Genomic DNA, 24,703 nt, shown 5'->3' with positions numbered 1-24,703 from the left:
TTATTCTTAAGTTAAAGCTTATTGTCTCATAAAATAGATCTGAGTTTGACATTACCTAGTCAAAGTGAATTGGAATTACTGATTTTTAATAGAAATCTAAACAAATTTATTTCTGAAATGTATAATTTACTTCAAAGGAAAGCCTCCAAAATAGGGATGCATAAATCGAGACTATGAGGGAAAGTAGATTTAAATAGACAAATAAATGAGAAAGATTGGATGGAATTATGTGAGAATGATATGACAAAAATTATAAATGTAAGATATGGATTAGTTCAATATAATTTTTTGCATCATTTACAAAAATTCAATAGATTAAATCCTGCTATATCAGATTTATGTTTTAGGTGTGGATGTGATATTGGAACTTTTTTGCATTCTACTTGGCAATGTCCTCAAGTTAGGTATTTTTGGTTGGAAGTAGGTAATTTTTTGGAATGGATTATGGGGATCAAGTTCCCATAGGATTCGATGCTATTTTTGTTGGGTAATATTAAGGGTATAAAACCTCAATCAAAATTAACTATGTATCAAATTGAATTTGTGCAAATTGCTTCAGCAGTTTCTAGGAAATGTATAGCAATATCTGATATAGTTTTAGGCATGGAAAGATGGCACGTTACATTTAAGGAAAGACTGGATCGTTACATGGATAGGAGGGGACTAGAGGGGTATGGACCGGGTGCTGGTCAGTGGGACTAGGAGGGTGGGGATTTGCTACGGCATGGACTAGTAGGGCCGAACTGGCCTGTTCTGTGCTGTAAGTGGTTATATGGTTATATGGTTATACGTAGCTGTATACCATTAGAGAAGATTACTTATAGCTCACGAAATAAATATCACTTGTTTTGGAAAATATGGTGCCCATATTTACAAAGTGTGGATTTGTATGTTTGGTAAACTCTCTGAAAACCTCACTTCTTGGTCACCTCCAATATTAGAATTTATATTATAAATGCTTTATTCCCTTGGCATTCTCTGGCCCTTCTTTCTTCAATCTCTTGTTTTTCCATGTCTTTTTAGGGCTTTGGGAGGAGGGGAGGGAGGAGGGAGGGGGAGTAGGTATTTTTTCTTCTTTTATATATACCACATGCATAAGCTTTTTGAATAATTTTTGAATTTTATGTAATGTCATTGATATTGTGGTTTAATAACACAACACATTTTGAACAGTGGAAGGAAACTGGAAAACCCACATAGACACAGGGAGAATGTACCAACTTCTTACAGACACCTCAAGATTCGAACCCCAATTCTGACGGCTGGCGCTGACAGCATTGCACTAACCGCTATACAAATCGTGCCGTGACCAACTTATCTTTGTATTTCGATTGGTGCATTGTTTGTGCTGAATGTGAGAGAACCTTTTATCTTGTCTGGTAGTAGACACACAGCTAAGATATGTTCTTTCTGTTTTTGAAGGAGAAGTTATTTTAAAAGTTATTTATAAAGGTAAGTTTATTATACTGGATCTCCTCCAATGTTCTAGAGAGTGATACTCATGCACATCAGAAGTGCTGGTTGATAATTCTCTGAAATTTAAATGCCATGTTTGAATACAAATACTGACAAGCCAGGTGGGATTCCTCCCAGTTACGATAACACACAGATGTGTATCGAGCAGCAGGTGGCTATATGATTCAAATGAGAATCGCTTCCTTATAATAACTAAGGGTATTTGAGCTGCCGTATCTTCAGGCAACTTAACTGCCAAAATAAAGGAGACAGTGGAGAGTAAACATTCCACCAAATGTTGAGCTGATCATGGTGAATGAACCTGAACAGGCCAAAGTGAAGATATTGTTGCATCTCATTGAACACAAGGGAGAGAATTGTACCTTACCGTAAAGCCATTAAATATGACTTGAGAATAGATTAAATGCATTGCAGGCACATTGTAAGCTGCTTATGTTATGGTAACGTGAAACAGAATTAAATCTGGCAAAGTGCATATAGACATTCAAAGTTCCAGAGATATCCAAATGAAGTCTAACATTGTTGAGTGGCCATCAATAAGATGTACATGGGGTAATGTGTGAAATAAAGAACCAAAAACAGACAGTATATTTCAGCAACTAAGATGTTTCATGCACGCTGGGTGTTAATGTGATTGGCTGAAAAAGAAATACATTGCATATGGGAAAATGTGTACCAGTTGGACTGCAAAATTGATGAGCAATGGATTCAGAATATCAACTGAACCTGATCTACTTGGAACCCAGCAAGGGCAATCCCACTGAAAAGTACTTAACCTGACATTACATATCATGATTTTTCAGTCTGCATTGTACATATTTTGCACATATAGAATGTTTTTCTTCAGTCATTCAATCATATTTTAATTTGTCCGAGAGAAATCCATCCAATGTAAACCAGCTGGTTGGGTGACAGATCTCTTGATGGATGAGCATTTTGAAGACACTGATCACAACTCCTTGATATTGAGCCATGGACAGAGATGAGAAAACGATATGGGAATGTATTTAATTGGGGAAGGACTAATTACAGTGGTAGTCAGGAAATTGGGAATGTTCATTGAGAACAGATGTTCTTTAATAATAAATAACAGAAATGTTTGGGACCACTTGCATGGTGTTCTGGATAGGATGGTGCCACTGAATCAAGGGAAGGGTGGTAGGGTGACAAGAGAGGTGGAATATTTCATCGAGTAAGAAAGAAATACATAAAGGTTTAAAAAGCATAAATCAGGCAGGGCTCTTGAGCATTATAAGGTAGCCAGGAAGGAGCTTAGGAAAGGACTTGGGAGAGCAAGAAGGAGACATGAAAAAGCCTTGGCAAATAGTACATAAAGAATCACAAGGATCTTGTCCATGTATGTGAAGAACAGGAGGATGATTAGAGTGAGAGTCGAACCACTCGTGTGCCTGGAGGTGGAGGAGATAGGGAGGTCCTTAAAGAATACTTCCTTTGGTGTTAACCACGAGGACTTACTTTGATGAATGTGAGGTCAGCATAAAACTGTGCTGGAGCTTGTCAAGGTGAGAAAGCACTAATGTTAAAGATTCTGAAAAACATTCGGATGGATAAGTCTTCAGGGCCAGATAGGATATACTGTAACCCAAATGATTACAGGAAGAGAGGGAGGAGATTGCTGAGGCATTGACAATGATCTTTGCATGCTCCCTGGCTGCAGGAATGGTATCGGAGCATGGTTCCCCTATTTGAGAAAAGAAACAGGGAGAATCCTGGGCATTATAGACCAGTGAATCATGCATCAATGGTTAACAAACTATTGGAAATGTTCTTAGGGACAAGATGTCTAAGCGTTTGGAGAAATATAGTTTTATTAGGGATAGTTAACATGGCTTCGTGAGGGGCAGGTTGTGCCTCATGAATTTAATTGAATTTTTTGAGGAGGAGATAAAAGAAATTGATGAAAGTAGAGCAGTGAATATAGTGTACATACAGTCCCCGGGTTACGAACATCTGGGTTACGAACAACTCATACGTATGAACGGGTGTTCCCCAATTCGCAATGTGCATAATGTTACCTCATGAATGAAAAATAAGAACTGTTTCAGCTTATGTACAAAATCGGTTTATGGACAGACCCAGGTAACAGAACTCATTTGTAACCTGGGGACTGCCTGTACATGGATTTTAGAAAGGCATTTGACAAGGTTCCCTTTGATAGACTCATCCAGAAATTCATGAGACATGGGATCCATGGAAGCTTGGCTGTGTGGATTCAGAATTGTCTTGCCTGCAGAAGGCAGAGGGTGTCAGTAGATAGAACTGATGCATTACCAATAACTCAAAAGACTAGAGTTATGGAATTATAGGATTTTATTAACAATCAACTTGAAGGTTAGTGTGCTGTGACCCAGGCTTTTTAGGGAGGGGTTGTGGTGTTGGAGCAACACCCTGTCCTACAGGGTCAAGAGGGAGGAGCCGGGTCCAGCCACAGGATGGGGCAGAGCCAGATAAATGAGTGTACAACAGTTCACCACATTCACCTGTTGTTTTGTCATTTTGACCAGCAGGATGATGTGGGGGAACAAAGTCTTACAAAAATCTTACAAAAGTCTTTGAGGTTAAGTCTGTCCAGCAGCTTGGTCTTCCGTTGAGACTGGCGGAGAGTCAGTTGCTCTGGTGTAGCTGGGGCTGTTGATTCTTCCTGGACCTCCAGCACCGTGTCGTCCTGCTGGGGGCATGGCGACAAGACTACAGTGATGAGCAGGGGATGGGGCTAGGGTGCCATGGTATTTAATGTGTGTCGATGAGATGAGAGGGTGTTGTTTGGTGGGTATGCTCTGCACGTGCAAGGTCCAGGATGGAAAGTTTCCTGTGGCCATCCGGGTAGGCCACGTATGTGTATTGGGGGTTTGCATGGAGGAGTTAGACCCTTTTAACCAGTGTGCTGGTTTTATGGTTCCCCGCATGCTTCCATAGCAGGACTGGCCCTGGAGATATCAACCAGGATGGCAGGGTGGTCCCCAACATGGACTTCCTTGGGAAGGAGAAAATTCGTTCATGAGGGATAGCATTGGTGCCAGTACATAGCAGCGACCAAATTGTGTGGATTGCCTTGGGAACAACCTCCTGTCAGTGAGAGACAGGCAGCCCCTTAGACTTAAGGGCAAGGAGGATGGCCTTCCACATGGTGGCGTTCTCCCTCTCCGTCTGGCCGTACCCCCGGGGGTTATAACTAGTGGTCCTGCTGGTGGCGATACCTCTGGCCAGCAGGTATTGATGCAGCTCGTCGCTCATGAATGAGGTCCCCTGGGTGGATGTCCCAGGGCTACCCAAATAGAGTGAACAAGTTGTGCAGTGCCCTGATGACTGGTGGTGGTCATGGCAAAGGGGAAATGTGAATACTCATGGATGACCTTGAAGAAATGAACGTTGTGGTTGGTGGAGGGGAGGGGGCCCTTGAAATCCATACTCAATCATTCAATCAACCATGTGGCTTTCACCAGATGTGCTCTTTCTGGTTGGTAGAAGTGAAGTTTGCACTCTGTGCAGTCCTGGCAGTCCCTGGTCATGTTTCTCACCTGGCAGTCCCTGGTCATGTTTCTGATTTCCCTGAGTTGGCAGTCCCTGGTCATGTTTCTGACCTCCCCGAGAATGACAGATTACAAGATTTGATAAAGTGGAAAAATCTTGTGATGCTGGGGTGGAAGAGGTCATTGTGGAAGTTTTTGAAGCAGTCTATCTGGGCATTGGCATATGTCCCTCAAGACAGGGCGTCTGAGGGCTTGTTGAGCTTCCCCGGCCAATATAGAATAACATAGTTATAGGTGAAGAGTTCAGTCTTCCACCTCAAAATTTTATTATTCTTTGTCTTATTGTTGAACATGAATGCCACGGCCCTTTGGTCCATGAGCAGGATAAAATGTCTGCCGACCAGGTAGACCCTCCAGTGCCATACTGCCTCAAATATTGCCTGAGCCTCCTTCTCCATGGAGGAATGTTGGATTTCAGGGCCCTGGAGGGTACGGGAAAAAAAGGCCACTGGCCAACCTGTCTGGTTCAGGGTGGCAGTCAAGGAAAAATCGAATGCATCGCTCTCGACCTGAAACGGGGCAGATTCATCCACTGCATACGTTGCAGTTTTAACGATGTCCTCTTTTATCCAACTGAAGGTGCACGGGCATCTCATGTCAGGGGGAAAGATGTAGACTTGATAAGGGGGCGGGCTTTGTCCGCATAATTGGGCACCTACTGGACGTAGTAGAAAAAGAACCCTAGGCACCTTTTCAGGACCTTGAGGCTGTGGGGAAGGGGGAACTCTAGCAGTGGGTGCATGCGGTTGGGGTTGGGGCCATGAACCCATTTTCCACAACAAAGCCAAGGATCACCAGGTGGATAGTACGGAAAACATTCATCCCTGTTGCAGGTGAGGTTTAGGCATTTGGCTATTGTAAGGAATTTCTGGAGGTTGGTGTCATGATCTTGCAGGTCATGACCACAGATCGTGACATTATCCAGGAAGGGGAAGGGGAATATCTCCACTGGAAAATTGGGACATTGTTGGTAACCCCGAGGTGGCCCCTGAGGAAATGATAGAGATGGCTGTCTGCCTCAAAGGTGGTGTACTGGTGGTGCTCTGGATGGGTGGGGACCTGGTGGTAAGCGGATTTCAGGTCAATTGAGGAGAACACATGATATTGGGCAATTTGATTGACCATGTCTGCCATGTGAGGGAGGGGTTACACATCCAGCTGTGTATAATGGCTAATCATCTGGCTATAATCAATCACCATCCTGTGTTTACCCCACCCTTCACCACCACCACCACTCTCCACAGGCTGGTACTGGCCTAGATGATCCCCTCATTAAGGAGTCTCTGGACTTCTGCTTTAATAAACACCCCATCCTCTTCACTGTTTCATCTGCTTTTTGTAGTGACTGGTTTACAGTTGGGGGATGAGGTTGGTGAACAGTGGGAGATCAATATGGAGAGCAGAGAGACCGCATGTCAGTTGGGCCAGTGGGGGTGTGGTGGGGGGGGGTGGTGGCGGCATGCTGATAAACTGCAGGTTGATAACTGTGAGGGGGTGATGGGACCGTCGTATTGCATTGTAATATTCTTGATGTGGCACTAAAAGTTCAATGACAGCAGCACTGTTGCACAGAGCTGTGGCATGATAAAGAGTTTAAAGTTCCTGTAAGTATGCTCTGCATGGTCAGTGTCACAGTGGTGCAGTTGTGGATCTCGGCTGAGTGGGACTTTGAGGCCAGAGCAACCTTATAGCTTACTGGCATTTCTTTAAGTGAGTAACGCTGCATGGTATCAGGGTGAATGATACTCTCAGTGCTCCCGCTCTCAAAATGGCATCTTGTTACCTGCTCATTTATTGATTTATTGGGATGTCCATCATAGACTGAGAGAGTTGATCTGGCCTGTTCTGGTCCAGCACCACAGAGGTTAGTGTCGGTTCATAGACTGGGCCATGTTGACTTGAGGTCTGGGAGAATAATGGCAGCACCCAAGTGGCGGCATGGTCACCCCCAGAAGTTGGCAGCATCCAAGATGGCATCCCCTGTGTCGTGGCATGGTCATTCCCAGCAGCTGATGGTGGCCAAGATGGCGGCTTCTATGCTGCGAATGCAGCGGTGCTGGAACTGGAAGATGGCTGCAATAGGCATACCTTTGCCTAGTTCCCCTTCTTTCTGCACTTTGAGCACGTAGCATCTTTCACCGGGCAGCGTTTTCAGAGATGCTTTGGTTGATCGCAAAATTAGCACCGGGTGCTTGTGGGAGACTGCAGCTGTGGTGGGTTCACTCATCGAACACGGTAGTGGGCTGTTGGCCTGTGGACCTGAGTCCAAAAATAGTGGCCACCATGCAGACCCCGTGCCATTCGCCGAATATGCCCCCATATTACAGAGGGCAATCTCCAGCACCTCTTGTCTAATTACTCTGCTTGTGTAGCCTCTGGCACACGTAGCCGACCTGACTCCTTCCACATAGGCATTCCGGATCATGTCCTCTGTGTTTTCGTTGCCGACACCGACTGGAAGTTGCGTGCTCGTGCGAGGCCACGCAGGGCCCAGAGGAATTCGTCACTCAATTGACCCAGTAGCCAGCATGTGCCAGGTGTACCCACCATTAACTTTCTCCCTGTTCTGGTCCTTGATATGTTCATTACTTCCGTGTACATTGAGGTGTCCCTGATCATCGGGAACACTCGATGTCCAACCTGGGAGAAGAGGAGATGCAGCTTGTTTGCCTCCATGGCCACAACTCCAGTGAAGTTCTGTAGAAAGACATCAAAACAGTGTAGCCAGAGTTCAAAGCAGTCTGAGGCTTCTGGCAATTGTGGGTCAATCTCTATCTTATCAGGCTTCAAAAGTTGTTCCATTGTTGGAAAAAAATTATTGTAAATAAAATTGATATACTATCAATAACTCAAATGACTAGAGTTACAGAACTATAGGCTTTTATTTACAATAAACTTGAAGGTCATCCTGTGCCGTGACCCAGGCTTTCTGAGGAGGGGTTGTGGTGTTGGAGTCTTTATACAGGATCAAGAGGGAGGAGCCATTGGTCCAGCCACAGGCTGGGGTGGAGCCAGATTAAATAGCAGTTCACAACAGGAATGTATTCTGCCTAGAGGTCAGTGATTAGTGGAGTTTCTGGTACTCCTGATCTTCGTGATTTTTATAAATGACCTGGACAAAGAAGTAGACAGATATGTCAATAAGTTTGCAGATGGCGCAAAGGTCGGAGGTGTTGTGGATAGTGTAGAAAATTATCGTGGGTTACAATGGGAGAGAGGCATGAGGCAGAGTTGGGGGGAGAAGTGTCAAAAGGCATTCAATCCAGAATAGTGTCAAGTGATAAATCTTGGAAGACTGAACCTGAAAGTAGAATGCAAGATAAATAGTGTGGAGGAAACAGAGGGATGTTGCAGTCAAAGTCATAGATCCTTCATTGTTGCAAGTTGATTGGATGGTTAGCAAGGCATATGGTATGCTGGCTTTCATTAGTCAAGGAATTGAGTTCAAGCACCATGAGGTAATTTTGCAGCTCTATAAATCTGAGTTTGAACTGCTCAGAGCATTGTATTCAGTTCTAGTTGCTTCATTATAGGAAAGATGTGAAAACTTCAGAGAAAATGTCAAGGAGATTTATCAGGATGCTGTCTAAATTAGAAAAAATGTCTTAAAAAGAATGGTTGGTGCAATTGAGTGTGAGAGGCGACTTAATAGAGGTCTGCGAGCGCCCTAGTAGAATGGACAGCCAGCTCCTTTTCCCAGGGTGAAAAATGGCCAATATCGGATGACACCTGTTTAAGGTGAGTGAAGGAATGTTCAGGGGAGGTCAGATGTAGTTTTTTTTTAACCAGGAGAGTGGTAAATGCCTGGAATTCATTAGTAAGGGTGGTAGTGGAGGTGGGTACCATAGGGATATTTAAAAGAGTCTTAGAAAGGGACATGGATTTAAGAAAAATGGTGGTTTATGAACAGTAGAAGCTAGTGCTACTGGGCAGTAGTTGTTGAGGCAGCTCACATTATTCTTGGGTACTGGGATAATTTATGCCATCTTGAAGTAGTTGGGAACCTCTGACTGCAGCAATAAGAGGTTGAAAATGTCCGTGAACACTCCGGCTAGCTGGTTAGCACAGATTTTCAGTACCCTCCCAGGTGCCTGACTCTGACTCATTACCATCAGGGCCTTGCGAGGGGTTCACCCTCTTGAATGATTTTGTAACGTTGTCCTCAGAGACAGATATCACAAGGTCCTCAGCCATTGCAGGGATTCTAGTATTTCTGCTGTGTTTTGTACATTACAACCATAATTTTTCTTCTATTCATTGGTTGTAAAGCACTTTGGGACTTTCCAGGGTCATGAAAGGAATAACGCATTTGCAAATCTTCATTTGAGTTATTTTGATTGACAATTATAGTTTCAACTGTGTAAATCATAGAGTTACAAAATCATTGGAATCTTTTGAATGTCTTTACTCTTGGCTTTTTATTATTAATATCTTATGAACAGGACTATTGTCATTTTCTTAATGCATACCACATTCAATCTATTATACATCATTTTCATGAGCATGTCCAGGATTTGTTTTAGTGGTTTCAGCCATCGTTAAACATTACTGTCTTCAGCTTGACATCCTCAGTTCATACTGCAAATAGGTTTTCTGACATAATGATCCCAGAACACCAATAAAATAAATGTAATGGGAAAGGAACTTAAGAGTTAGTCACTGATGCTGTCAGTTGTTTGATCAGTAGCTGGTTCCTGACAGCATATACCTTAGTCACAAGCAGAATATCTATCACACACTTGCCAGAGTCAGGCATAGGGAGTCTTTTTCTGCATTTATAGTTCCTTGAAGGAACCACACTTACAAAGACATAAATTAAAAGCAGGGGTGGGCTGCTCACCTGCTCACGTCTGCTCTGCCATTTCATAAGGTCAAATTGATTAAATTATCACCTCAACTCTGCATCTACCTGCTGTCATCTTTTGTTTCCTTGCTTATATAGAATTTATATACTTTTCCATAAAAACATCTAAAATCTCTGCTTCCACTGCTCTTTGAGAAAGGAATATTCGGAAGACCTGCAATCTTCAAAGACAAATATTTTTGCCTCATCTCGATCTTTAATGGTTGATTATTTTGTTTTAAACAATGACCACAGTTCTAGATTCTCTCATAGTAGAAAATATCCTCTCCATCTTCAGCTTGTAAAGACAACTTGAGATCTGAAACACTTCCATCCACTTCTTTTTCACTCATCTAAAATCCAGCAGATACAAGCTTTCCAAACCTTTTCCCATGAGAAAACTCACACAAGCCAATTATTAGTTAAGCAAACATTCTCTGAATTTCCTCAGCATTAATAATCTTACAAACTAATAGTGCATTTGAAATGTGTACTATATAAATGCAAATTGGACAGTGGTTCCTAATGGAAGCTGAATTGTTTGTGTTTGCACCAGATTTTAGTCTTTAGAGTTCTCTAGACAGAAGAATTGTCGAAGCTTAGTCGCTGAATTTATTCAAAAAAGTAAATTGATGTGTTTTTGCAAGGGAATTGAGGGATTTGGGCCAATAATAAAAGGCAGGGAAAGAGCATAATCTATTGCCATATAACATCCATTCAAGAATCTGATACCAGTAGGAAAGAAACTATCTTTGAACTGGAGTTTTGTGTTCTCGGATGTATGTATCTTCTACCCAACAAATGCAATGAGTGTAAAATTTCAGAGTGCTCCAAGTTGAATCTTAGCAAGGCTATGTGAAGCACTTGTATGTTGTTTCCATAGTTCTGTAATGATTATATTTTATTAGTACTTAATTAAGTATTAAGGTTTTGGGACATCCTGAAATTATAAGGAGTGCTACATAAATCCAAATATATTTTTATAAAATTACATTGTATTGTCAGGAAACTTAAATTTTTATTTTCCATTGTCTGTAATGGTGCTTTGTGATTTCCACACAACATAGGATTGAATAATATATGTTTATGGACAAAACAATGACAGCTGAAATTAATGCAGGGAAATGTCAAGTAAATTGCATGTGTATCCTTAAATATTTGTGAAATTAAATTAGAAAATTAAAACATACTCAGGAAACCAAGTGGAATTGAAACTCATTCATTGAATCAATGTTTAACAACAATCAACTAGAATATATTGGAGGAATTAATGACGTACCAATACAATAATGAGGCTGGTAGCATTGTGGGTGATTTCTTTCCAGTTCTGTTCACTGTTCACTGACAGACAGGGAGACATTTAATAACTGTAAGAGATGTAGACAAATACAAGGTGTTTCAGTATTTTCGGTAGTACCACTTTGATCTATAGAAGAATGGAGGTAAATTCGAATGGCAAGTTCAATAATTCCAGCAAAGAGGGAAATATTATTTTTACCAATTTAATTAGCCTTTGTTAAATTTATGCAGTGCAAGACTCCTTTTGTGTCTCCATTTGTCTTAGGTGGCAGAATAACCTTGACTTATTGATACCTGTACTTATGATGGAGAGTTCAGGATGAGTGATTATAATTGGAGATACGAACAAAGCCATTCAGACAGAAGTGATATCAATAATACTTCTTCTGTAGCGTGGAATGCAATAGCAAAGTAGTTAAATCACTGGACTGACAGCCGGGCATCTGGACTGTTGACCTAAAGACTGGACCTGAATCTCATCATGAATGATTATGCAATTAAATAATCAGTGATTAATTTTTTTTTAAGTTTAGATTAGTAATGGAAAGCACAAGACTACAGGAGACTTGCTTTCTTAGCTTGTCTGGATTTGCAGGTGACTTGACTAAGTATGGCTGAGTAATAACTGCCTCCTGAGTTTCATTGTTCATCCCCAAATGTCCACATTTATTTTTCACATTCAAGAAAGCAGTCAAAAACTATCCACATGGTCCACATTCCCACAAATGAATACATCCAAGATACACAAATGGTGGTGAAAATCTAGAACTTGCTTTCTGAAAAAAACCAATGAACCATGGTCATTTGAATCTTTCAAAATTAAGACTGATAAATTTGTTTTGTTAGAGCTATGGAGGGATTTGAAGCCAAATAGGCAAATGAAGTTGAGTTACCTATGAGCTAATTGAATAATGAAACAGCTTTCTGGAAATGTATAAACCACCCTGTGGTTTTATTATCAAGAAAGCAGTCAAAAACTATCCACATGGTCCACACTCCCACAAATGAATACAGAGAGTGTAACTGGATTACACAATTTTTCATCTGTTTTTTACACTTTGGTTTAATCTCAATAAGAATAGAAATATAGATACAGCCTCTCCCAGATTTACGACCAAAAAAAAATGACTGCATGCATATGATAGTGACCATCTCTCAGTGGCCATTCTGTAAAGCGCGGTAAGATCACCAAAGAAGATGGCAAACAGCTGAAAAACCCATCACCTGCTGATGGATCTGGCAAGAAGCCGAGGAAGATGCTCGATTTGGAATTGAAAATGACTTGATTTACGACTTCTACATGCAATGCTAACATACTTCCGACACATTCATTTCGAGATACGACCAGTCGGTCAGAACAGAACCTGGATGCATATCGGGGAATGGCTGTTTATCATTATTGAACTTTTAATGTTATGTTTTTATGTTTCTCATATATCAGTCTCCACAAATATACACTAATTATCTTTTTTATGAGTTATTAACTCATAAAAAATTTTATTTCCAACTATTATAAATATGCAGATTGATTTTTGCAATTAAGAAACTGCAGTTTTATAGAATAGAGAAATAAATTTACATAGATTATTTTTTCATTTATTACAGTGCATTGTAATGCCAACAATATGCTTATTGTTGTTTTTCCAAGAACTATGTATTCAAGTTATTGATGATTTGTTAACATTTATCACTGGTGTGAAATTGTATCATTTTATTTTTCACAATTACTTCATGATCTAGTTGAACTTATAAACTATATAATTCAGAGGCATACATTTTATATAAAGATAACTTATTTTATTTGACAAAAACAATGGTTCATACATAAAATAATTAATCTGCAGAATCCCTTCTAAATGATGGAGAGATGAGATAGCCTTACAGTACCTTTGAGTCCCACAAACATTCAAATAGATAATTAGCTGACATTTCTTGTTTGCGGAAGGATGAAGAGCCACGCAGTTAAACAGTTAAAAAAATACCAAATGGTACAGATAACATGTGCAAAGCTGTGAATATTGTGAAGAGTTTATTGTCAAATGCATACTTATAATGCAGAGTTAACAACTGTCTTAATTGCTACAGATTTCCAGGCACATTAAACATCTTAATGACAATTTAAGTATAATTAACACAAAAGGTGCCATGGAGAAAAAAGATAATAAAAATAAAGGGAAGGACAACATTTGCCTTGTCCTTACCTACCATATCACCATCCTCTGCATCCAAAACATCATCCTCCGCAATTTCCGTCACCACCAGACATATCTTCCCTTCTTTTCCAGTCTCCACCTTCCTCATGGACCACTCCCTCCTACCTTGTCCACTCATCCCTTTCCACCAATTGTCCCATTGGTACCTACCCCTGTGACCACACCTTCTTCCTCAGAACCATTTGAGCCCCCAAACAGTCCTTCCAGGTGAAGCAAATTTCACTTGTGAATCTGCAGGGGTCATCTACTGCATCCAGTTCTCCTGTTTTGGCTCCTCTACATCAGAAAGACTAGACACAGAACTGCGAGATTGTTTTATTGAGTTCCTTCATTCTGTTTTCTGTAATAGCGGGGCAATCCAGTTCAATTCCCCACCCCATTCCCATGCCAGCAAGTCTGACTACATTCCAAACTGAAATCACTCACAAAGTGGAGGAACAACACCTTATATTCCATCTGGGCACCGTGCAACCAGATGGCATTAAAATTGACTTCTGAGGTTTCCATTCGCCCTTCCCCCATCTCTCTCATTCACTATCCCTCCCTCCTTTCCTCTGCTCCTTTCCCCCATCTCTTTCTCTATTCTTCTGTCTCCTTTCTTTCACTTCTGCATTCATAGAGTTACCTCCTTCCCACAATCAATTCTCAGCTTTTCACTCCTGCCCTCCTATCTATGTCCACCCATGGCATCTTGACTGTTGGCCTGTGCTCCTCCCCCACTCCTTCTTCCCTTCTCCTGTTTTTTTATTCAACCACCTGCATGCTTTTTGCTCATATCTTGACAATAGGCTCAGGCCCGAAAGATCTTTGCCGCCTAAGGATGCTGCAGAACCTGCTGAGTTTCCCCTGCACTTTTGTGTATTAAAAAAAAATGTATACTTTTCTTCACCTTTTTAAAAACATATATGTTGTGAGATAACTGGAGATATATGTTGCTCCACCTGCTGAGTTTCATGTTCCAAAGGTTCAATTTAATATCATAATACATTAAAAATTGAATATATAGGATATATTTCAACTTTTGCCTGCTGTAAGGCGAAGAGTGACCATGTGCCCCTAACAATAGGAGAAAGAGGAGTAAAAGAGAGACCCTTCAAATGCACTGAGCATGCATTGATTCACCTCCATTGCTCCCGCAGCCTCTGCAGCCGCACAGACTCCATTTCAAACCACTGGTAACCCCAGCTCCACATCCAAACCTCCGATATGATCAGGGAGCCTTCAGCACCCAAGGCTCCTCAGGAACCCTTCTTACCCTCAACACCCTCTTAAATCCCATTCCAATTCCTGGTTCCCATGAGCCAGTCACCAGCAGCCCACAGCCTCACTGATCCACTATTGTCTCCTGTCCTTTTCCTACCCAATGAGCAGTATTCTCCCATTTCTCATGCCCGAAGCCTCTCTGCTGCTTCCCACCACCTGCTTTTTAAAGCCCATACTGAGCTTTTGGCATCATGACCAGGCAGTAGGACCCTGTGCAGCAGCATTGTATCTCTGCTCCCTGCTCTCCGGGGTCCGTACCAGCAGAAGCGCTGCCATTAATTTGGGCACCGTGCCTGGTGCCTTGAGCCAGCAACTCCATTGTGAGATAAGTTGCACCATCTTGAATAAAGATGCAATTTAGAGTAAAGAATTATTATCTATTTTTCCTGCACCACACAGTATCCACCACATTGAGGTTCACCAAAAAAGAACAGATATTTGAAATAGCTCACATGAGAAAATAAATTTTATTTTGTTACTGTTTTGAAAGCCTTCTTCAGTGAATTAGGGACATCTCAAATCCATAGTCTGTGCTGAGAAATCTAATCTCTTCAGTTCTTCTCAATACTTTAAAATTGGGGTAGAGAAATCTAGACAAGGTGACTACTAATTGTGATGTCACTTGATGGAAGTGCACAGCTGGGGATCGACAGGGGGATTGGGATGCAATTGGATGTGACAGGTCCCATAATGAAGTATCGACTGATAGTCACTTTCAAACTTCACCCTTAATTAATGGCTACATGGGTACCAATGATTTAATTCTTGGCATTGTGCACTGAATAGAGCAGATGTCTTCAGGAAATTGTTGTGAGTGGGGAAGGAGGTGAAAGGATAAAATTTTGAATGCGCTAAAACTTAAAACTTTATTAGAACCCAGTACCAGAAAAAAACAAAAAATTTTCTCTTTGCATTTACAAATGTCTGTGGATTTCTGTCATGAACTTTGTTTCCTTTGGACTCTATATTATACAATTAAACAACTTTCTATGCGATTTCATCTTTTAGATATTGTAGAGGCTAATGAATTCACAAGATCATAAGATAAAGGAACTGAAGTACATCATTCAGCCCACTGAGTCTGCTCCACAACTCCACACTGAGCTAAACCATTTTAAAGCCCATACTGAGCTTTTGGCATCATGACCAGGCAGTAGGACCCTGTGCAGCAGCATTGTATCTCTGCTCCCTGCTCTCCGGGGTCCGTACCAGCAGAAGCGCTGCCATTAATTTGGGCACCGTGCCTGGTGCCTTGAGCCAGCAACTCCATTGTGAGATAAGTTGCACCATCTTGAATAAAGATGCAATTTAGAGTAAAGAATTATTATCTATTTTTCCTGCATTTATTGGAACGTAGAAGGTTGAGGGGGGGGATTTGATAGAGGTATATAAAATTATGAGGGGGATAGATGGAGTAAATGTGAATAGGCTCTTCCACTTGAGGGTAAATGACATTGGAACAAGGGGTCATAAGTTAAGGTTTAGAGGGCAAAAGTTTAGAAGTAACGTGAGGGGAAACTCAGAGAGTGGTGGCTGAATGGAATGACCTTCCAGAAGAGGGTCAATTTTGTCATTTAAGAGAAGGTTGGATAAGTGCATGGATGTGAGGGGCAGGTAGTTGGGACTGGAGGAGATCACAAATCAGTGCAGACTAGAGGGGCCGAGTTGGCCTGCTTCCATATTGTAATTGTTATATGGTGATATAAAAATCAGAAGATGCTGGAAACCCGAAATAAAAATTAGGAAGTGGAAGTGCTCACAGATAATACAGTATAAATTGAATAGAAGCACAGCTAACAGCGTGGGCATTTCACATCAATAGTTTTTCATCAAAACCGATGAAAGGTCAACAACCTGAAATATTAGCCCATGAGTATTATTTTCCTGTCGGATTTGCTGTGTGGGTAAAAGAAGATCTTGTACTTTATTCCCCTTCTTTTGCAAATTTGACATAATTTAATATAATTCCCATGGTGGCATCCTTTACTGCTCTCAACATCTTTTTTTCCCAGTGAGTTTGTTGTGGCCCTGTCCACAGAAAGTCCTGCTTGCAATCTGACCCTTAATGTTAGAATGCAAAGTGAGTCAAGAGAATAAAATTAGTCCATGAGGAGGCCCATAAAGATGTGTAGAGTCTGGAAATCTTGCATGAGGCTGAGAATGATTAAATAAATTCTTTATCTTCAGGACAGTGGTTTGAAGTTAACAAGAAAATTCTTGTTGATTATTAAAAGCAATATTGCTAGAATAGAAAAAAAGTGAGAAAGATTATTGATGGATCTAGTGATGAAGTGGACAAGGGTAATAAAGGGCTTTAAGCTGGATTGTAGGTTACTCAGAAAATAAATAATTTATGAAGCAAATAGTGTAGGGTGGAGAGAAGTAAAGTGAAAGGAGAGAAGAAATAGATCGTGAAAAGAGGAGAAACATAATTTGCTTTGACTAGAACATTTCCTGTTTTGTTTGATTTAGGATAACACATAAACCCAACATAGAGTAAATAATACTGTTGTTAAAGCATTTCAAAAATGTCAGAGCTAAACAGTAGCATTGTACAGAATTAGAAGATGAGCTAAATACTGAGGAACGTCATCTACTGAAAATAAAGCAGCAATGGCCTGCAAATGGTGAGGAAGGATTGATTGTCCATCCCTACTGGGCATCTCCATCATTTGAAGGTGACGCTCCACACTTGTTTAAATTGAGGAGCTATGACATTAAGAAATCCATGGTTTGTTCAAGCCTCATCTGGCTTGTGCTGGGTGTTTATTTGGTTCAATTTCACTGGACACTAGAGCCAATGAGAGAGCAAAAATATTTAGATGTGAAAAGATCAAATCATTGCTCTGAACTTAATAAAAGACTTGCTAAGTTGCTGTCACTCTGTTCTTTCCAACAGCACCCTTGAACATAGTTACTATACCACCACCATTGTCCAAAACCAACTCCATCCTTTAGCTTTGTAGCTGTCCAGCAAGGGGCTCAGTGGCTGAAGGACATTGATGACTTGCAGTCAATGGACTTTCACAGGCTGCAGACCTCTGGCGACTTATGGTCAAAGGACCCGCATGGACCTGCACAGGTTGCAGACTGATGGAGACTAGCTCATGGAAAGCAGGATTCAGAACCGGGTTTCGAGAGGGTACCATGGGCAAGAAGGAGCTCATGAAAGGCATCAGGCGCTGAAGGTTTCATAATCATATTGGAGGTTTGGATCTGAAGCTTGGGTTTCTGATGGTTTGAACTAGGGTCTGTGTGGTTTTAGAGGCGGTGAATTCACAGACACTCAGTATCTCTTTTGCTTCTCTTTCTCCAATTGTTAGGGGTGCCAGACACCAGTACTCATGGTGACTCTTTGAAGTTGGCGTATATCATGTATATTACATTTTTAATGTGTTATGATATGACAATGAAAGAAACCTTGAACCAGAGATGAAGGAGACTGGAGCACTATCTGTTAGGTATGATTCTGTGGGTATGAAGTTATGCAATTGTGGCTTTACTAATCCACAGGACAGTTCCCAACCTTGGGTATTTATGAGGAGATTTTGCAAGGTCATTTGTGTTGTGAGTGACTTTTCCTTGTCTTGATTTGAAGTCAAGTTGATGCTGGTCGGCCCTTCTGATTTTATTCTTTGTGCCCTGCATTCAGAGTCAGAGAGAAGGGTAGTGCAAACATAATGCTGGAGAAAGTCAGCAGGTCAAACAGTGTCCTTTATATAGCAAAGATAAAAATGCATAAAAACTGATGTTTCGGGCTTGAGCCCTTCATCAGAGTAACCTCACCTTGATGAAGGGCTCAAGCCCGAAACGTTGGTTATGTATTTTTATCTTTGCTATATAAAGGACACTGTTTGACCTGCTGACTTTCTCCAGCATTTTTTTTAACTTCAACCACTGTGTCCACAGACCTTTGTGTTTTGCTTCAGAGGGAAGGGTGCCAGCTTTTCAAAAAGCAAGGTCATACAAGAATTCCGAATCGGTATGCAAAAATCATGGAAGTGCCAGAAATCTGCAATGACAAGAAAACACGAGAAATAGACAGCAGGCTAGATCTTATTGTGGAGAGAGGAACAAAGTTAATATGCCAGTTTGATACTCTTTTATCAGAAAAGTTAAAAACCTTTTCTGGTCCCCATGAAAAACCTTAATTCTATTTTTGTCCTACTGGTGTTTCCAACATTCTTTGTTTTTACTTCTGATATCTAGTGTTTACATTTATCTTTTGTGTTTAGTAAATACATACAAGACGGGTGTAGTGGGCTGCACTGATCCGCAAGCAAACCGGGTCACAAAGGTGCAGACTCGCACATGCTGATGTCACTATGTTCCTGGTGTTGGGAGGGGCACAAAGGATCATGGGGGTCGTGCTGATAAACTTTTAGAGATTTCCAGTAAAATCAGTTGGTTGGTTCAGTTAACTCACAGCTTCCATGTGTTTTCTCTTTGATTCTCCGCACAGCACACCGACCACACAGTAAAGAAATTCAGAAGGTGATTATTTGATGAATTTGTGTCATTTGGTACGTTTTGTTGTAAGGTTGATGTTATTTTATGCTGGGTGTTAATGTGTGAGTTATGGCCATAGAACCTATGTCAACAACTGAGTGAAAAAATGATATGGATTTGTGGGTGATGGAGGAGCTCAGATTGCAGCTACCTGTTTTATGGTCTGCTGTCTTAGTGTTTTCTGTAGCTATCCTTTGTCACAGTGGCTCAAATACATTTGACATTACTGTCTATGATCCGAAGAGACCAATATTTCTAGCAAGGGTCTCTGCACACGAATCTGCAAGGCCCACTCTTACAATCACATGCCAACTGAGTTGAATCCTTTTCTATTGTTTTATTTTCTAATTTGAACTAACAAAATGATGTGCATCCTGTCTATGGACCCTGCATTACACAGAACCTGGTAATCTTTGCAAATAAAAGTGTGCTTACTTCCCATATTGCTCTTTGACAAGAAAGAATTATATCTAATTAATTCTCTGTAATTAGAATCCATCATTGACCTCCTTTGGAGAGTGATGGATGGGAATTGCTAATTGATGAAAAAAGGTACAGCTCAAGAACGATTCCAAGATTCACAAATTTTCAGTCATTTCCACCTGGATATCTACTGGAAATACAGCTAACATATTTTAGTGATCTCCTGCCCTGCCACCCCTCCCTCCCCCTCTTTTATTTTGACGCTCACCAGCATTTTCTCATACTTTGATGAAGGGCTCAAGGCTGAAACATCAGTTGTGTGCCTCTGCCTTTACTACATAAAGGACACTGTTTGACCTGCTGAGTCTCTCCAGCATTGTGTGTTTTTACTATTTCAGTGATGACATCCATACTAACATCTGGCACATTTTTCACTGCCTTTCAGGAAGAATGATTATTGCCAGAACATCCTGGGTAGACGTGGATTTCTGCTGAGATCCCCTTGATCTTTCTTTTCCAACAACTTGCCCTACTCTATATGCCCTCATTCCACTCTCTCAGCCACATCCTGTTCAAGGGGAATGCCTGCCGATGACAGGAATCTATTGATTGTTGTAGAAACCTTGAATTCAGCACCTGGAGACTTTATCAACTTCACTTAGCTCCAGAAAACAACTACTTCATCAATTCAACCTCAATAACCTATTGAAATCGATCAACACCAACCTGCAAGTAATCAATCGTTTTAAATATTTAGTGGTTCCCCCATCTATGGTTTTGCTTTCCTTGGTTTCTGTCTGTGTCGGTACCCATATTGATCCCTACTTACAAATAAAAAGTTTACAGGTACACTATAGTTTCCCATATAGCTTTGCTAAGTATATAATATGGTGTTCACAAAACATCCACGTTGTATAATGTCGAATTTCACAGAACGTATCGTGGACATTAAGCGGTGCATACTCTGTATAAGGATTGGTACTCTCCACAGTTTCAGACATCCGCTGGGGGTCTTGGAACATTTCCCCCATGGATAAGGGGGAAACTATTGTAATTAATTAGGGGTACTTCTTGCTGCCTGAAATTAAGAGAGGGGTTTACTGCTGCATTGAGATACAAAATGGGAGAACTATTAACAAAACAGTTGAGTAGCATTACAGTCAATCTTCTCTGCCTTTCCCAGGCAAATGATTGCCGCATGCACACCCACAATTTTTCAGTGATGCTGTGTCCAATATGACTCACTCAAAATGTAAGAACATATGCACCATACACAATCTGAGAACAGATGCACGTTAAGCAAAAGGTGCCGAATTATTTCCTCAGGGAATATGATTTATTAAATTGTAACGAGATAGTGGAGAGGGCTAGGTACTGGAAGCTCATTTCTTGAACCTTTATATCCATTCTGAAGTAACAGGACAAAATAATACAGTTGAATGGGTATTTGCATCTTGGGGTTGGGTGCACTGTGGTATATTTCTCATTGGAGATTGAGTTGATTGGCAAACTCTTTGAAAGATGTTGCAGGATGATGTGGCAAGTAGAAAGATATGGCATTGGTGGGAAATGATTATTGAATTAAATTTAAGTCTGTTTGGGCAAAAGTTTTTTAAAAAAACATTTCTATGCATATCACATTACTAACCTTTTGCTCAGTCTTGGTGTTGGGAGATGAAACCATTGCTCACATTATCTTTTAACTTAATTGCCTGCTCAAAAATAGACTCCTGATATTCCAGGTGTAGTTTTCTTCCTCCTACTCTAGTTTTTAAATAATCCATGTCTGACTGGATCCATAATTGTCAAATTAGAAGCAATTTTGTAAACGTGCATAATGATCATAATACCTGGAATTCAGATGACACAGGGCGCCAATTAAAAATTAACAAGTTTCATGTGAAATTGAAGATTTGCAGGAAAATAATTCTGACATTAGCAGTTGCATGTATTAGATTCTCCGTAAAATCATTGAATCCTCCATTGATTTTCTACTTCACAAGAGAACTCGATAAATATCTGGTTGGATTCCAGATTGAAGGTTATAAGGTTACATGGGGATTGGAAGATATAGTATCCCATGGTGCACAATGGTTACTTGTGCTTCTGCATTTAGGAAACCAGCCTCCTATGAGTAGAGTACTTGCCCAGTGTTGCAGTGGAGTGAGCACTTTAGAATGTTGTCTAATTACCTTCTGGAATCACAGAGCATAACTACAAATCTTTCCTCTGGAGATTAAAAAAGTGGCATGGAGCCCAATGAAGAGATATATTATTCAGCCTTTCTTTTGGATTGATCAACCAAATGACATTTTATTTATCTCAGCTTTTATGTTTAGGTGACTCTTGCAACCACTGCACCACTATATTCAATTTGTTTCAAAATGAAAATGTGCCACAGCAGCCCAATGTGCCAACTACTTCCTGAGGAAAGTATGCACCTGTGTGTAATTTTATTTTATTAACTTGGTGTTGTTCACAGAAAGGAATTCCTCAGGCCCTTGAATTCCACAGTCATCAGGCAGCAGTTTTTTATTGCTGTCAAAGGTTAAAGTACCCTCACAAAGTCAGGATGATTTAGCAGGCAACTGCTTCTTGTGGTGCGTTACTGTGTCACGAGAAGATGTCAAGTTAGAGTCATGATCATTAATGCTTTAGGAAGGAATTGTGGAAATAAATGTGCTGATGGAAATGCAATCATTCTCATTTAGGGAAAAATAGCAGAAAATTGATTTTCAGTTTTCCTTATTCATTTTATTTTTTATTTTCTTTCCAGACCTTTGTAAAAAGTAAAGAAACATATTTTGATGATCTCTCTCCTAGGCTAAAGCAGCTCTCCATTAACGCACTAGGTTATGAATACCACTGGGTGATGAGTTTCAGTAAGCAAATCAATAGGACACATCCTAATACTTGATTGTTCTTTTTGCATCTGAACAGCATTCTATAACAAAAGCAAAGATTGCTATTTTGCCCTAAATGAGAATGAATCAGAAGCCAAGGAATGAGGGGATAGCACTTATTGTCCAAGATCCAGACATGCTGGTTCTGAAAGCAGTTAGGAAAAGTGGACTCCCTAAAAATAAAGAAGAAAAGTAAATCACAGCTTGACAGTGAGAGAATGGAAACCCTTGCAATTATGAAGAGTTCTGCTTTATGAAAGGAAGCCAAAATATGATTTTCAGTCTACCCTCTCCTAATCCCTTTGGCAGTCAGCAGTGCTGTTGAATGTTTAATCTTTTTAAAATTTCAAATGTGTATTTATACATATATATGTGTGTGTGTGTGTGTGTGTGTGTGTGTGTGTGTGTGTGTGTGTGTGTGTGTGTGTGTGTGTGTGTGTGTGTGTGTGTGTGTGTGTGTGTATTATTTAAATTTAGACGTTCAGCACGGTAACAGCTCTCTTCTGGCCCATGAGGCCGTGCCACCCATTTACACTCAATTAACCTAAAACCCCAGTGTGTTTAGAACAGACACAGGTAGAACTATTGCATTCCTATAACCACCCCCCCACCCCCACCGTGACGATATATCCTTCTATTTGACTTCTGCCCTCACTTTCCTGTAGCAGAAAGCCCTTAGATTGCCGTTTTTTTCATGGAGCCTTTGTATTGGCTCTAACAAGCTTCAGTCCATAATCTTGGAAGCTGGTACGTGCCAGTCAACTGTTAGGCAAACATGTCTCAGCCTGACCCAAGAGCATCTTTCACTGAGTTGATGATCTTCTAGCAGTTCTTGATATCTGTCTTAGTATGTATATTCATGTGAATTGCCCATCTATAAGAGAATTGTATGTTACTGATCTGCTCAGGATGAACTATGAGAAGAAGCCTTGCATCCTTCTCCAGACCTTCCTAGCAAATGCACAGTCTGCAAAGAGGTTGGCAGTCATCACCTCCTCATCGTAGCCATGCCATGCTGCTTTGGAAGTTATATTCTGATCGTAGAGGACAGATCTGACCAGGTGAGCTCCTCTTACTACCATTCAAGTCTTGATGCTTGTTGGCGAGTTCTGGGAGTGAAGTATTTTGCCTAAAGATTTAGACAGTCTGCTCAGGGAACTACCTTACAATATTCATTAAGTCATTGTCCCACAACATCTACAGCATATTCTGTGTAGACTACTGCCTGATGAACATCATCATCTCAGGTCTGGAGAATAATTTCCACATAGGATAGGTAGTACAGCAATATTCAGCTTGGTGGGTCATGGCATGGCAATAGGGCCAGACCTCTCCTATACAACACTTGGCAAATGTTGAATCTCAGCACATAGTGGCAGTTGGTGCCCATGTATTTTGTTCCAAACACAGCATACATTTTTGCCCCTCTTCTCTGGGGACTTTTATATTGTGACCCATCAATCCCATTCCATATTGGATATCCACATGAACTGGAAGGTGGGTCAAATGACTGACTCCTGTTCCAGGTCTAGCAGCACCAGTGACGCACCATCAATAACTCCAAAAGACTAGAAGTTATGTAAAACTGATAAGCTTTTATTGGCAATAGAATGAAGGCACGTCCATGCTAGTCAACTGTCCTGAACGGGTAGAGGGCTGTGGGACAGTCAACTTTATTCAGGAGTCTGTGGGAAGAACCACAGGTACAATCAGCCAATGGGCATGCCCACAGTTAAATATACAAACAGTGGTTTAGCACATTCACCCCTTGATTTAGAAAGAATCTGGTGGGGTGAAGTGCATTAGGTGTTATCACAGATTAAGTCTTTCAGGTGGTCTGGCCTATCACTGCTATTGTCGTAGTATCAGCTGCAGTGCAGCTGTTGAGTACTGGACAGTATGAAAAGCCTGTATGTCATCGGCATCAGCTTGTTGGATATGTGGTGACAAGACTGGCATGTGATCTGCTAGGCTGGAGTAACACGCCACGGCCCTGGTGCATCGTGGGTAATGTTAGGTGAAGGGGGTGCGGGATGATCAGTAATGGTCTCAGGAACCCCTGATGGCACCAGGTCCCTAACTCAGACTGTGTCCTCATGCCCATTAGAGTATGCCACATAGTCATATTGGAGACATAGTCATATTGGGGATGGTGTGGAGGAGATGGACCCTTTCGACCAGAGGCTCAGACCATCTTTCCACCAGCCTATTCCCTTGGGGGTT

At 41.0% G+C, this 24,703-nt stretch overlaps 1 protein-coding gene and 1 long non-coding RNA gene across 5 annotated transcripts in view; one reads left to right on the top strand and one right to left on the bottom strand.

The window, feature by feature from the left end:
• Positions 1-21,414, bottom strand: part of LOC138751546 (uncharacterized) — a 49,706-nt gene extending 28,292 nt beyond the window's left edge. The window contains exons 1-3 of the long non-coding RNA XR_011350037.1: positions 21,226-21,414; positions 18,557-18,657; positions 11,150-11,237 (exon numbers count right to left, since the gene is read on the bottom strand). This is a non-coding gene — a long non-coding RNA (uncharacterized lncRNA). The remainder of the gene's footprint in view (positions 1-11,149; positions 11,238-18,556; positions 18,658-21,225) is intronic.
• The window catches only part of LOC138751545 (zinc finger protein 385D-like), a 423,580-nt gene continuing 417,860 nt past the window's right edge, over positions 18,984-24,703 (top strand). For 3 of the 4 annotated variants that reach the window (XM_069913959.1, XM_069913962.1, XM_069913961.1), the window contains exons 1-3: positions 18,984-19,139; positions 20,023-20,309; positions 23,389-23,541. The gene's annotated coding sequence lies outside the window, so the exon portion shown is untranslated. The remainder of the gene's footprint in view (positions 19,140-20,022; positions 20,310-23,388; positions 23,542-24,703) is intronic. The other variant, XM_069913960.1, reaches the window with a different exon arrangement.

Source organism: Narcine bancroftii, chromosome 1, assembly GCF_036971445.1.
Source record: "Narcine bancroftii isolate sNarBan1 chromosome 1, sNarBan1.hap1, whole genome shotgun sequence".
NCBI lineage: Eukaryota > Metazoa > Chordata > Chondrichthyes > Torpediniformes > Narcinidae > Narcine > Narcine bancroftii.
This window is presented reverse-complemented; position numbering and strand designations above follow the sequence as displayed.